This window comes from Anastrepha obliqua, chromosome 1 (genome assembly GCF_027943255.1).
Source record: "Anastrepha obliqua isolate idAnaObli1 chromosome 1, idAnaObli1_1.0, whole genome shotgun sequence".
In the NCBI taxonomy this organism is placed as follows: Eukaryota; Metazoa; Arthropoda; class Insecta; order Diptera; family Tephritidae; genus Anastrepha; species Anastrepha obliqua.
In genome coordinates this window covers 163,278,824-163,292,363 of record NC_072892.1, presented here as the reverse complement: position 1 = coordinate 163,292,363, position 13,540 = coordinate 163,278,824, and the positions used below count along the sequence as shown (strand labels likewise).

Here is a 13,540-nt window from a genome sequence, read left to right as displayed (position 1 = left end):
GCTAATTTAGTGGCTATTGCTTGAAAAACATGAATATGTGTGTGTGTGCATGGAAGCATACATTTGTAAAATTAATTATTAGTTAGCCTCAATTTATTTCTCCTATTTTATATTATATATTTCTACTAAACTTACATATTTCATATTATTACTCATATTTAGTGTTTAAATATTTTAATATTTACTGATTTTATGTTCGTGCATAGTAACGCTAAGTGTTTTACTAATCTAACTCAATAATCGCTTACAATTATTATTTCACCCTTAAATGCCCAAATGATTCCTTTATATCGAAGTACGGGCGGGTTGATGTGCCTTAATTCTCCGAAAACTTCTGGCATGCAAATGGTTGTGTACAAGTCAGAATTGACTCTGATGCTTTCCATTTCAATTCAATCGGGCTATATGGGACATGTTCTTCGATTTCGATGTAACTCAAATATGTTACTCTCTGTTCAAAATAATGAGACACGTATTTTTTTGTTCTCCCGAAAAATTTTCTTTTCAAGATTTTGTTTTTCGGCTCAAAATTAATTTTTTTAATTAAATAAGAAATTTTTTTTAAATGTTCATAACTTAGTCATAAATGATTTTAATGATTCTGGGTTCAAAATGATCGGCATTACTTGCACGAGCGACTTCTTGTAGAAACAATTTTCAAAAACAAAAAATTGAAATTTTTTCGAAATTTAATATTTCAAAAAGTTTTTTTTTTTTACCTTTTTCCAAAGCAAGAGGACCCTCAAACTTCGATTGAGGTGAATGCCCAGTAGCTAAAATGAGTTGTTTTTGAGTAATGAATTTTTGAGTAAAAAACCTGTTTCGTACTTTTTGTTTTTTGCAAAATAAAAAATTTTCAACTACTTTTTTGCAATTGTTTCTACATGAATTCGCTTGTGCAAGTAATGACGATCATTTCTCTAATGAAACAGTTGCGACATGATCCGACATTTCGAAAAACACAGGGACCTTTCGCTTCTTCCGCGAACAACTTTGGTCCTATTAAGCTCGTATTGGAACACTCCTACTGTCGATTACTGTTTTGTTTCTGGCTCATATGCATAGATTCAATATTCGTAATTTTACAATGTCATACACTTAATTTAAATCCCCACGGCTGAATTTCTTCCACATTTCTTTACACCAATCGACTCGAGTCCGAGCTCTTTTTGGGAAATTGTCAAATTATGCGGTATCCAATGAGAACAAATCTTCATGATGACAAAATGTTCAAGCAATATTTTAGATAATCATCTTCAACTAAATGGCTAAATGAGAGGAAGCATTTTGCCAAGAGTAAAGGCGAAAAAAGAAAATCAGTAATGGATTTCAAACGTAAAAGTGGGATCGCATTGCAGAAAGGACATACAAATTTACACTGAACTACTAACAGGTTACAGTGTACTTAGTTATCACATGAGAATGATATGTAGGTGTGATAGAAAACGATTTCTGTAGACTCTGCAAAGAGGCACAAGAAGCAGCAGAACATGTTCTATGCGACTGCCCAACAGTGGCACGACGCAGACTAAATTATCTGGAAAATGGAGCTATATAGTAGATACAAAGCTCCTGATTGAAATTAAGCCTACAGCAGTTTTAGGATTTATTAACAGCCTACAACTGTTTGAGTAGGCTACATGGCTGCTCAATATATCTTTTCAGGTCGCAGTGCACAAACAACCAATCAATAATAATAAAATAAAGTTTTTGTTTATCGCACCATTACTCGTTACAATGAGACTGGTCGCATCGCGAAACATGGAGGTGGTCATCAAAAGACTGCAACGTCACGTAAAGTGGTTCAAAAAGTGAAGAAGCGACTTGAGCGAAATCCCCGACGAAGTGCCAATCAAACGGGGAAAGAACTGACCGTAGCATCTGCCACATACTAAATAATGAGCTCAAAGTCAAGCCTTACAAGATCCAAAAGACGCATGATCTCACACCAAAGCAGCAACAAGTCAGACTTGAGTGGGCGAAGGAATTACTTGAATGCACACACACACACATACTCATACACATATACATATATACAAGATGAAGTCCAAAATAAACAAGACTGAGCTTAAATAGAAACGACAGGAGCTTTGTTCTGATGTCTTCGAGTTTATTTATTCAAAATAGTCCCCTCTGGTCTCGATACATTGTTTCGCTCGATCTAAAAGCTTTTCGAAAAAGTGTTTCAGGTCAGTGACCGGAATCCGGAATGTCCTTCAGGATGTCGGTACAAGCCTTTTGCATGGCCTCTACGGACGCAAAACGTTTCCCTTTCAAGGCCAAATGCAATTTTCCGAATAGGTGGAAATCACAGGGAGCCATACCAGGCGAATGCGGTGAGTGATTGATGGTTAAAATGCGATTTCTAGTAAAAAAATCAGTCAGAAGAGTTGATCGATGAGATGGTGCATTATCATGCAACCAGCGCCAGCTTCCTTCTTTGCGGTATTCAGGGCGAATTCGACGAATGCGATGCAAAAAACGCTTCAAAACGCCAAGATAGAAAAGTGCATTGATGGTTTGGCTCATTGGCACGAACTCTTCGTGGACAATTCAATTGGAATCGTAAAAACAAATAAGCATCGACTTGATTTTTGACTTCTTCAAACATAATGTTTTGGATGGTGACTCAGAACTTTCGTAAGCCCGAATGATCAGTTACAATGCGGTAAATCGATGTTTTGGAGATATTCAACTCCGATTTCATGAATTTCAACGATGCTTTCGATTCATTTTTGATAAATTTACGAACAATTTCGAAGGGGATTACTGATTTTAGGCGGCCAGTATGTTCATTGTCATTTATGTCCTCACAACCATCTCTGAAACGTGTAAACCACTCATGAACTCTGGCACGAGATAGACAACCATCGCCATAAACTTTTTTCATCCACTCAAATGTTTCGGTAAACATTTTACCGATTTTAAAACTAAATTTGATATTAACTCTTTGTTCGAAACTCATTTTTGTATCGATGACATAAACATACTGACACTTTAGACGCAATAACTTCACTTCCACTGAAGCTAGGGATGTAACTTCCGACGTACTAACTCATTAAAAAGATGCCGTCATCAAAAATATTTTTATGAAGTCAGTCTTGTTTATTTTAGACTTCCCCTTGTATTCACTAAATACTGCTTTCAATATAGTAGCAGTAACACAAATAGGAAACAATTCGAAAATTATTTAGAAAGCCTAAATATTTAACGAACGATTTGCCAACAAAAGAAATTCTCTGAAAACGGTAAACATTCTACAATTACAAAACACACAGTGAAACAAGTTAAAAGCAGGTAAAAAGGTGAACAGTTTAAGAATCAATAGGAAATTAATAAAAAAAATAAAATCAAATAGAAAGAGAAATAAACAACTACACCACAGGTGGAAGACATGAGGTCATACTGCTTAGTGAAGCAATATAAAGGCATATCTTTAGGCGCACTCAGCAGTGGGCGACATTACGCCGCCATAATTGTCCTTTATAACCAGTAGCCTTCATACATCGTTGATTGTGACTAAGCTTGTCGACGTACATATTTATGGTGCTGCGTACGTTTCGACGAAGTCAGAGGAAACGAGAAGAAGGCGGAGCGGTGGTGGTAAGCTATATAGTGGGAGTAAGTGGGAGTCTACGCATTTCACTTGCGTGCGCTTGCCGCCGCAGACAATAGGGAAACTTAATGGTGTGTAAACCTGTCAAGTACTCAGTCAATTGTTAAATTGAGTATCAATCGAACACAAATAAACGTGGGCACCGATATCAACATCCAAAGCAATATAAATATATGCAGTTATGTAAGGGCGCATTGTTACACATTTGTCTACATTTATATATATGTAGGTATGTGTGTGCATAAGCAGCCAATGTGTGCGTGGTTACACTTCTTGCCGCTTTTCGTCTTGCTGTTACGATGCAGGCCTACATCTAGTCTTTGAGTGCATGAACTTATTTCCAGCGAGTGCTCCCGAGCATGCATACATACACACATACTTGTAGATCTATTATGCTTTTGTGCGCTATTCTCTTCTAGTAGGTATGCAGTGCAAACAGGTACATAAGTACGCGCTCACTTGCTATTGGTTTTGTGCAGCTGCTTACCATCTATATATGTATATGTATGTATGTATGTGTTTATATATATAATATTTACAAAGCTCTATCTTTTTATGCGCGCACAAATATTGACACTCTAAGGTGAAATGCACACACGAATGGTGGGTGTGAGCATTTAACATTTTACTCATTTTACTCATCTATGCATTTGCGGTTAAAAGTCTTTTCCGTGCGCATATTTAAGTAAATTTGGTTCAAAAGGGTTCTAAATTTGAATTATTCAGATGAATTCTTGATTACTAGGGTTCCTATTTATATAACTCGGACCGTAATTTTTTATTTGCGTACCTGCAGTATTTGATTTTGAGGTCAAATTTAGCTGGCATAACTTCAATTTTTAGATTAAGGGCTTACATACGTCTAGTAGCGCCAAAAAAGCGCTAAAAGAGAAACTGTTTTTAGAAGGGATAACAATAGAAATAAATATAAAAAAGATCTATACATTGTTTATTAGTACTTAGACTTTATAAACAAAATTATTTAAATTTTTCTTAACAAAAATTAGTATATAAAAAATGACGTGACCCAAGGTACAATGAAAAAAAAGTTGTCATACTTTAATTTTTTTTTTTTTGCCTTGTTTACTCCTCTCGGGAGCATAGGGCCTCGACAATACTCTTCCATCGTATACGGCTTAGTGCTGTTGTTTTTGCACCGTTCCATGAGATGTCGGCATCTGCTGGTACGCACAGCATCGACCTTCTCCAAGTGGTTTTTGGGCTCCAGTCGAGTGTCATTCTCGTGATGCTATCTGATGGTTTTACCAATGAGGCCACTTTCTGCGTTTGATTTGCTTACGGATGGGTTGTTAATCTCATTACACTTTAATTATGTTTATAAAATTTTTTAATTAATATATAAAAAATCCGGCTCGACAACTATAGAGAAAACACTTTCGAATATTTAAAAAAAAAAATATTGTATTAAAACTGTATGAGTTATCAGGCAGACTGTACCGGAAAAAGTAGTTTCGAGAAAAACGAGTTTAAACTTTCAAGTGCATTTCGTAACGACCAGCTGCCTCAAACGAGGGACAGCTGCCTGTGCGCATCAAACCCTCATCGGGCAGTTACATTTTCAATCATAACTCCAATCGACTTCCATAGAAATACGCCTAAAACTATAAAGAATAATAATCTGTAAAAAAATCGAGTTTTTGAAAATTCTTTACGTATGTAACAAATATATTTGATCAGAAGCGCATTTTAATTTCTTTCTTTAACTGTCAGTGCTTTATTAAAATTTTTATGATGAGTTTTATTAATTGGCCCTTAAATTAAGAACAGAAAAAATATAAATTGAAGCGACTCATGCTATAGCCCATTGTGACGGGTGGGTAATTTGCGCTTATCTCCCCTAAAACCAGTATGTACTTTTCAAAAATGTTAAAGGATCCCTTATTTCCACAATACTGAGATTTTCAAATTCATTAAAAAATTGTCTACCTAAAATGGTAAATCTACGTGTGGATGGAGAGGACCCTTCAACTAACATTTAATAATCTTTAAAGTTGAATATCTCGAAAACGATTAGGTTTAGTACATGTTATGCATCTTAATTAATTAGAAATTACCTAAATAATTATTTTCTTATCTAGGACTACTCTCCCGGTAAGTCTCTCTCGCTCCCACGGCATTCGGTTCCACGTTACCGGAACGGCCCGAATTTATATCCGGCCAAGGACTGTCGGTCCAGCAGCATTCCCCGTACATGAATTTTTACGCTGCTACAACAACAAAAACAACAACAGGTTATCACCTATACATCTTTGAAGCCGGCAGATTCACTTCGAAAAACAGTTCTTAAAGTGAGCCTGATTCCTTTCCTTTCATTATTGCCGAATGCCCTTCCTCTCAAGTTATATTGTTTTTTGGTTTTTTAATTAATTAATTTTTTTTCAAACAACCAGAAATCCCACATTGCTAAGTTATGACTCTGGCAGAATTTATTCAATTTCTGAGAAGGAAATTAAGCTGTTGGCTTTTGTGAGAAGTACAATTCATATTTTTGCTCCTATTGCTTATCAACAAGTTTACCAATTAGCAGCTACCGTCTAACCAGCTTTAAAGTATCGTTAAGAGTTGCAGTATTTTCTTTAATTGAAGTATTTTTTGTCACCCAACCACCATGCTTCACCGAATTAGCATGGTGAAAAAAATTCAGGAGGTGTGGCCAATATCAGGCCGCTAGTCGATTCGTAGTGAATCTGAAAGTATCAGCTGATTGACTGACGTATGACTGACTGAGAGTATGACAGCGATTTATTCACGAAAAAAACTGAGATTTTGTTGGTGTTATACGAAAAAAAAGCAACACAGTGTTCGTCCAACTTCGTTGCAGTCTGAACAATAACTGATTGGACAAAGCATGACAGCTAAAGTTGATCGCTCTATTTCGTTCTTCATCAAAGCTGACAGCCCAACCTGGTGATATAGCATCCGTGCAACCTGGTGATATATCATCCTTGCCGAATTAGAGTGAAATTTTTCCTTTCGAATGCAGCACCTCTCGCTTCTGAAAATAGATCACTACAGACATACATATGTATTAGAGTTGTTTGTTTGTTTCACCGGGAAATGTTAGTCTAATAGCAGAGCAATACAATGCGTCAGCTAATTCCACAAGGTCTGTCAAAAGGCTTTTACCAAGTGATTTATCATTATGTAACCATATTTTATTTGTGTTATTAACGAAAATAAATGTCAAATGTTGAAGAAATTTATTCAAACTTCAGTATTTGAAATTAATTTGGATGAATTTTGAAGCAAAATAAAAATATTTCCTTTTTGCTCACATTTTTCATTAATCAGTACAAAAAAGAAGTCAAAGTTAAATGAAGTGTGCTATTTTTTGCTATTGAGGTCAAGAAATTTAATTCATTTTCTATATCAAAACTCATTCTTGACATACTGTATTTCAGTTTAAAAGGTATATTTATTGAAAACTCCCACACTAGTAATCTACAATAGATATTCAAATAATGTTTTGTTCTTGCTTTTATGCTCTTCTTTGGCTTTCATATTTCTCTAAAAGTATTGAAATGCATTTTTTTCCTGACTTTAAATGTCAATTCATTTGATTTTAATTAGGTCAGGAAATGCGAACAAAGCTTAGCCGAAGGGCAGACATAATTTTGTATTGTTAAGTTGAAAGCTGCGGTAACTTAGCAGTATGAAAAAGGCAAAAGGAAAAGAAAGTAGGTTGACACCTAATTTGGTGTAATCTTATTTAAGAGGAAAATATGAAGTTTAATCATTTTGTGGTTGCACAAATTTTGTATGGCATCCAGCTTTTTATTGCTTAGCTACACAATTCCAGCCATCGCCGGTGATATAAGATATTGCGCATCTCAATAAAAGTTGCTTATAAATTGAGTTCCATAAAAATTTGCGCGTCTCATATACGCGCACTTATAGGGTTTTTAGTGTATTTGCGTATTCGTAAATACATACAAAGAAACTTTGTTTCCTTTGCTTACGGCTACCTTTAGAGTGGCGCATATTACGCTCTCACTTCTTTTAACTGTCAATCTGAGGCACACCTTTCGCGGAAATGCCTCACAAACAAGGGTGAAAATTTACACCCATACATACATACATACCTATACACAAATGCTGTCTAGCATCACTAAAATAATTTTGCAAAAATGAGGTTTCCGTTTTTTCATTTGCATAATTTAATTGGTTCCTCTTTATCATTTTTGCTCGTTTAGGTATCCTGAATATCATGAATATATTATGAAAACAATTCGTAGATTCAGGAAAAAATGTGTTCAACCTATTATTGAATTGGTACTCATTTTGATTAATGGAGCAAAGTAGAAAGCGCATTTTATGAATCACAAAATCTTAATTATTGTTTTTATTATTACTGAAGGTACTGAAGGGCGTGCACGATATTTAAGTCTGAGATTTCTATAATAGTGAAGTTCACGGTCAGGCAACCTTTGGTGCTTGCTGTAGGGTGCTATAGTGAATAAATTCAATCTAAAATTAGCCAAATGAGCTCCATGATTCAATAATAAAAGGTTGTGTAAAGTTTGACAACTGATTTCGGATGCTACTCAATCCATTGATGCAATTTGGAAGTAAGGGAAAAGGTAGCAAAAAATTGAAAAAAGGTCGATGTGAATCATTGAATATATTGGGTTGGGGGAAAAAAATGTCGTATTTGTGATCGAAATTTGACGCTTTATTTAACGTACTTAGAATTATCCGATTCAAGTCAAATATGCCCCGTTTTGTTCGCAAAGTTGTTGCCATTTAGAAGGCAACTTCATTATCCCCCCATTATAAAACCCCCCTCCTTATTTGCAAAAAACTCAGACAATCAGTTTTCGCAAGCCTCTTTTGAGGCCAACTTGGTATCACCAAGGGCGTTTTGCAGGGACCGGAAGAGGTGATAGTCACTTGGTGCCAGGTCCGGACTATATGGTGGGTGCGAGAGGACATCCCATCCGAGCTCCCGTAGCTTCTGGCGGGTCATCAAAGATGTGTGAGGACGAGCGTTGTCCTGGTGGAACATAACACCATTCCTATTGACCAATTCTGGCCGCTTCTGGTCAATCGCCTGCTTCAAACGGTCAAGTTGCTCACAGTAGAGGACCGAATTAAGGGTGGCCATAGTTGAGCAGCTCATAGTGGATAATTCCCTTCCAATCCCACAAAACACGCAGAAAAACCTTCCTGCCGGTCAATCCGGGCTTGGCGATGGTTTGGGCCGGCTCGTCGCTTCTCGACCACGATCTTTTTCGCTTGGCGTTGTCGTACGTGATCCACTTTTCATTGCCAGTCACCATCCGCTTTAAAAATGGATCAAGTTCGTTCCGTTTTAGCAGAGAATCGCAAGCGTTGATTCGGTCCAAGAGATTTTTTTGCGTCAAAACGTGTGGCACTCAAACATCCAGCTTTTTTTGGATTCCAATCTTCTGCATATGGTTCCAAACGGTTTTGTGGTCTACACCTAGTTCCTGACTAATCGAGCGAATGCTCACATGCCGGTTTCTTTGGAAAATTTCATCGATTTAATCAGTCTCTACGACGATTGGCCTACCAGTACGGGGTGCATCTTCGACATTTACTACATCAGAATGAAATCGATCGAACCAACGCTGTGCTGTGCGAATCGTTACAGTATCAGGCCCATAAACCTCTAAGGTAGTAAAAACGTTAAATATGACGAATTTCTTGCTTGGTGGACTCCATCTTTGACGCGCTAAAACTTAAGACTGAAACGTACGGTCACAACACTGTCGAAGAGACACTTGAAGTACAGATTGTCGTCTTCAAATCGCCGTTTAGTGTGACGCGATGCAATAAGTACAACGCAAGATATGTTTAAATGTCGCGCCCAATTGACAAAACACGACATTACTTTTTCCCCAATCCAATATTTTTTGGTATTTTATGAAATTTGGTTAAACTCATTCAAAGTTCAAATCAAAGGCAAGTTCGAGGCGTAAATAGATCTAACTCGCTCTGACGCAAAACTGTTAGAAAGGAATAGATTAGCGAAGAAACTTGGAACAAAATCGACGAAAGAAGCGTTGCTAAATCTGCGATCAACCGAGATAGAACGAGACGCGATGTAATGGAAGGCCAGAAGCAGTACACCGCTCTTAACGTTTCGGTTAAACGACTATGTAGCCGGAACAAATGCGAGTGGGCTATGCGCATCAGGAAATCTCAAGTCTGCACGCCGACTGACCGTGAAGGCCAGCCGACAGAAAAACACCAGTGAGGCCACCATAAAAAAATCTAAGTGGAGTTTGATGGCTGATCTAAAAGAGCAACTTAAAAGATGGTTTGGAAACTTTTAACAAAGTCTGGGGCTTGCACCAAAACTAAGTGAAAGCGCATAGGAGGATACAAATGGATTAGTCGGAATACGAAGCATACATGAAATCAACTCCAGGCACCCAGATATTGCGGAAATAGTAGCAGCGATACTGTAGAAAAACGCGGAATAAAAACATGAATGAAGTAAAGTGGATAGTGAGTTTATCGAACAGTTATTCATAAGTAACGGAAAATTCTATACATGTACACATTACAGTATACATTATGCTCCCAAGGTAGCAAAATTCATCTACGTCTTCCAGCATCGTGTTGGCAATTTGAAGGGCTTGCAATGGTATTAATCCGCATTACTTTGGTCTTTGCTACGTTAATTTTTAGACCCATGCAGTAGCACGGCATACCGCTTGTAGTTCAGCTGATGCATCTGAGTATTTGAGCGATAGTAAACAAATGTCGTCCGCATAGTTCAGGTCTTTAAGCCGGCCGCATAACGCCCAGGAAATGCCACTGCTGACCGCACACGCTTGTCGCATTGCTAGGTCCAGAACCACTAGGTTGAATAAGAGTGGAGATAATACACATCCCTGCCATCCGATATATTAGCTAGATTAAACGAAGCAAAAATAACATTAGCAAATCGTCTTCGTACAATAATACGCACTTCTTGGCTAGAAAATTGGACAACAAACGTTGATTTACGCAGACGATGCAATCAGATCCCTAAGAGGAAGTGGGCTTAGATCAGATATACTTTTAGAAAATCAGCGCATAAGGTAAATACCAGCGATAATCTTAGAGTGGAACCCTCAAGGTTGCAGGCGCAGAGGACGACCCAAAGGATCCTGTCGACGCAGCCTTCATGAAGAACTATACAGTAGCAATCTAACTTGGACGCAAGCTAAATAAGCAGCCAACGACATAAGAAAGTGGAAATCATTGACTTTGCCACTATACGCCTCATAATCGAGGCTTAAGAAAAAAATAATATGGAAGTGAATGCATTCTGAGAGTAATGGCAAGTCAACTTTTTCATTTACGAGGTGTGTTTTTCATTTTTCTCAAAAACTTTTTTATTTATTCATCAATTGCTATTTCATCTCCTTCAAAGTAGTCCCCCTCAGATATAATATTGGGTAGTCGAAAAAGTATTTTCGTATTTCTAATCAAACTTCAACTCATTTTTTTTATATTTATAATGAACTTTATTAAACCAAATATGTACCATTTTGGTCGACCATCTTTTGCCATTTTTCTTTTAGCCAACTTTACTCCATTAAGGGAGTTTTGCATTGACCGAAACAAATGGTAGTCCGATGGTGCAAGGTCAGGGCTATATGGTGGATGCATCAAAACTTCCCAACCAAGCTCTCCCAGTTTTTGCCGAGTCATCAAAGATGTGTGTGGCCTAGCGTTGTCCTGATGGAGGACGACGCCCTTTCTGCTGATCAGTTCTGGCCGTTTTTTTTTTCGATTGCTTGCTTCAATCTCATCAGTTGTTGACAGTAAAGTGTGGAGTCAATCGTTCGAGTAGGCTGGAGCAGCTCATAGTGGATGATTCCTTTCCAATCCCACCAAACACACAGCATAACCTTTCGAGGCGCCAATCCTGGCTTTGTGACCATTTGTTGAGCTGCACCACCCTTGCACCATGATCTTTTTCGCACATTATTGTCGTATTTGATCCACTTTTCGTCTCCTGTTAGCATTCGCTTCAGAAATGGTTCGATTTCATTTCGTTTCAGCAAAGAATCGCAGATGTTAATTCGGTCCATTAAATTTTTCACAGATAATTCATGTGGTACCCAAACATCGAGCTTCTTTTTGTAACCAGCCTTTTTTTAATGGTTCAAAACCGTTTGAATATGAATGTTTAGTGCCTTGGCGATGTCAGCTTATGAGACGGTCCTGGTCAATCTTTTCCATAATTTCATCGACTTTTCCAACGATAGGTCGACCGGAGCGAGGTGCATCTTTCACATCGAAATTTCCAGAACGGAAGCGAGCGAACCATTGTTGTGCTACACGAACTGATACAGTATCGTCTCCGTAAACTTCACAAATTTCATTGGTGGCTTGCGTGGCATTCTTCCCTTTTTTATACAAACATTTCAAAATATAGCGAATTTCTTCATTTTTGAACAGCTATAACTTTTTTTCAACTTCTCCGAATTTAATTTTTTTTGGTTAAATGAAGCTTAAAATGTCACCTTTCTAACACCATATGATATGACCAATCAGGTAGCACTGGAGATAGATGACTCCAACGACGTCTATTGACAAAATACGAAAAAACTTTTTCGACTACCCAATATACTGTGCCAGCGTTTTTTCCAATTATCGAAGCAGTTCTGATATGCACTTTTCGGTATGTCCTTGAACTCTCTCAGCGATTTCGGTTTTTATCTCCTCAATCGACGCAAAACGCGTCCTTTCATGGGTCTCTTCAATCGTGAGAAGTGTAAAAAGTCCAAATCTGAATACGGTGGCTGAGGCATGATAACGTTGCTGTTTTCGGCCAAATAATCTCTCATAAGCAAAGATGAGTGAACAGCTGAATTGAATCATAACGTAAAAGCCATGAATTTTCTTTCCACAATTCCGGGCGTGTTTTTCGCATTGCTTCACGCAAACTGCGCATAACTTCAAGGTAAGACTGCTTATTTGCCGTACGACCTTGTGGTATAAACTCCTGATGGACTACGCCGCACACTGGGGATTTTTGTACAGAGATGCGGAAAAAAGTATACATCCCAAAAAATATTTACATTTTTACTACTAACGAAGTTGTATATATTTGTGTATGAAAAGAACATGTTTAAAAACTATTTAAAAAAAAAAATTTAAAAAACAATGTTTTTTAAAATTCATAAATTTAAAATTTTTTTTTTTTTTATTAATATAAGCCAGCAAATATTTACGCACAGGATACATGTAAGCTCATAATTCTGAATTACCCTCAAAATGTCAAAACAAAATTAAAAGTGTTTCGTTATCATTATGCACACACTAGAAAGCGTTTAGTTATTATCATTGCCAAAATAATAATCAGTGAAAGAGACGCTATTAAGCAACACGTTGATACTAGTTTCTGACGGTAGGTAAATGTAGCTCAACTTGCAGATCCAAGAATATGAAGGAATATGATTTTTTTTTTTTCGTAAAATTAATTATAAATAGATAATCAAATGCTTCACAGCCTTTGTTCTTCCGATTAAAATATATAAAAATATCGTACCCTAAATGAAAAATAAAAAATTGGAAGTCGGCTCAAGCAAAAGGAAAAAAAGCCACCTTGGGCTTTGAAGTTTTTTCTTGGTCAGTTCAATACTATAAAAAAATTATACTTTTGGCATATCTATAAAAAAAAAACTGTAAGTCGGAGTTTAGTAATTCTTTTTGATTTTATTGTTGGTTCTATTCTGGAATTTAGAAATACCATTAAACATTGCGTAGGTGGTATGTTGCAAATTTGACTTTCTTCCGCTAAATCCCCAGTATGCGCCGTGGCAATTGAAGAAAACAGTGAGCAAAACCTTGACATTTGATCGAACTGGGCGTGCTTTTTTTGGTATTGGCTCTCCTGGAGTCTTTCATTGGAATGATTGGACTTTAGTTTCGATGTCA

The 13,540-nt window shown here is 37.1% G+C and overlaps 1 protein-coding gene across 2 annotated transcripts in view; it reads left to right on the top strand.

Annotated features, from left to right (window-relative positions):
* LOC129239538 (uridine phosphorylase 1-like) overlaps nt 1–13,540 on the top strand; it is a 105,015-nt gene that overhangs the window by 45,075 nt on the left and 46,400 nt on the right. The gene's annotated exons all lie outside the window — the stretch shown is intronic.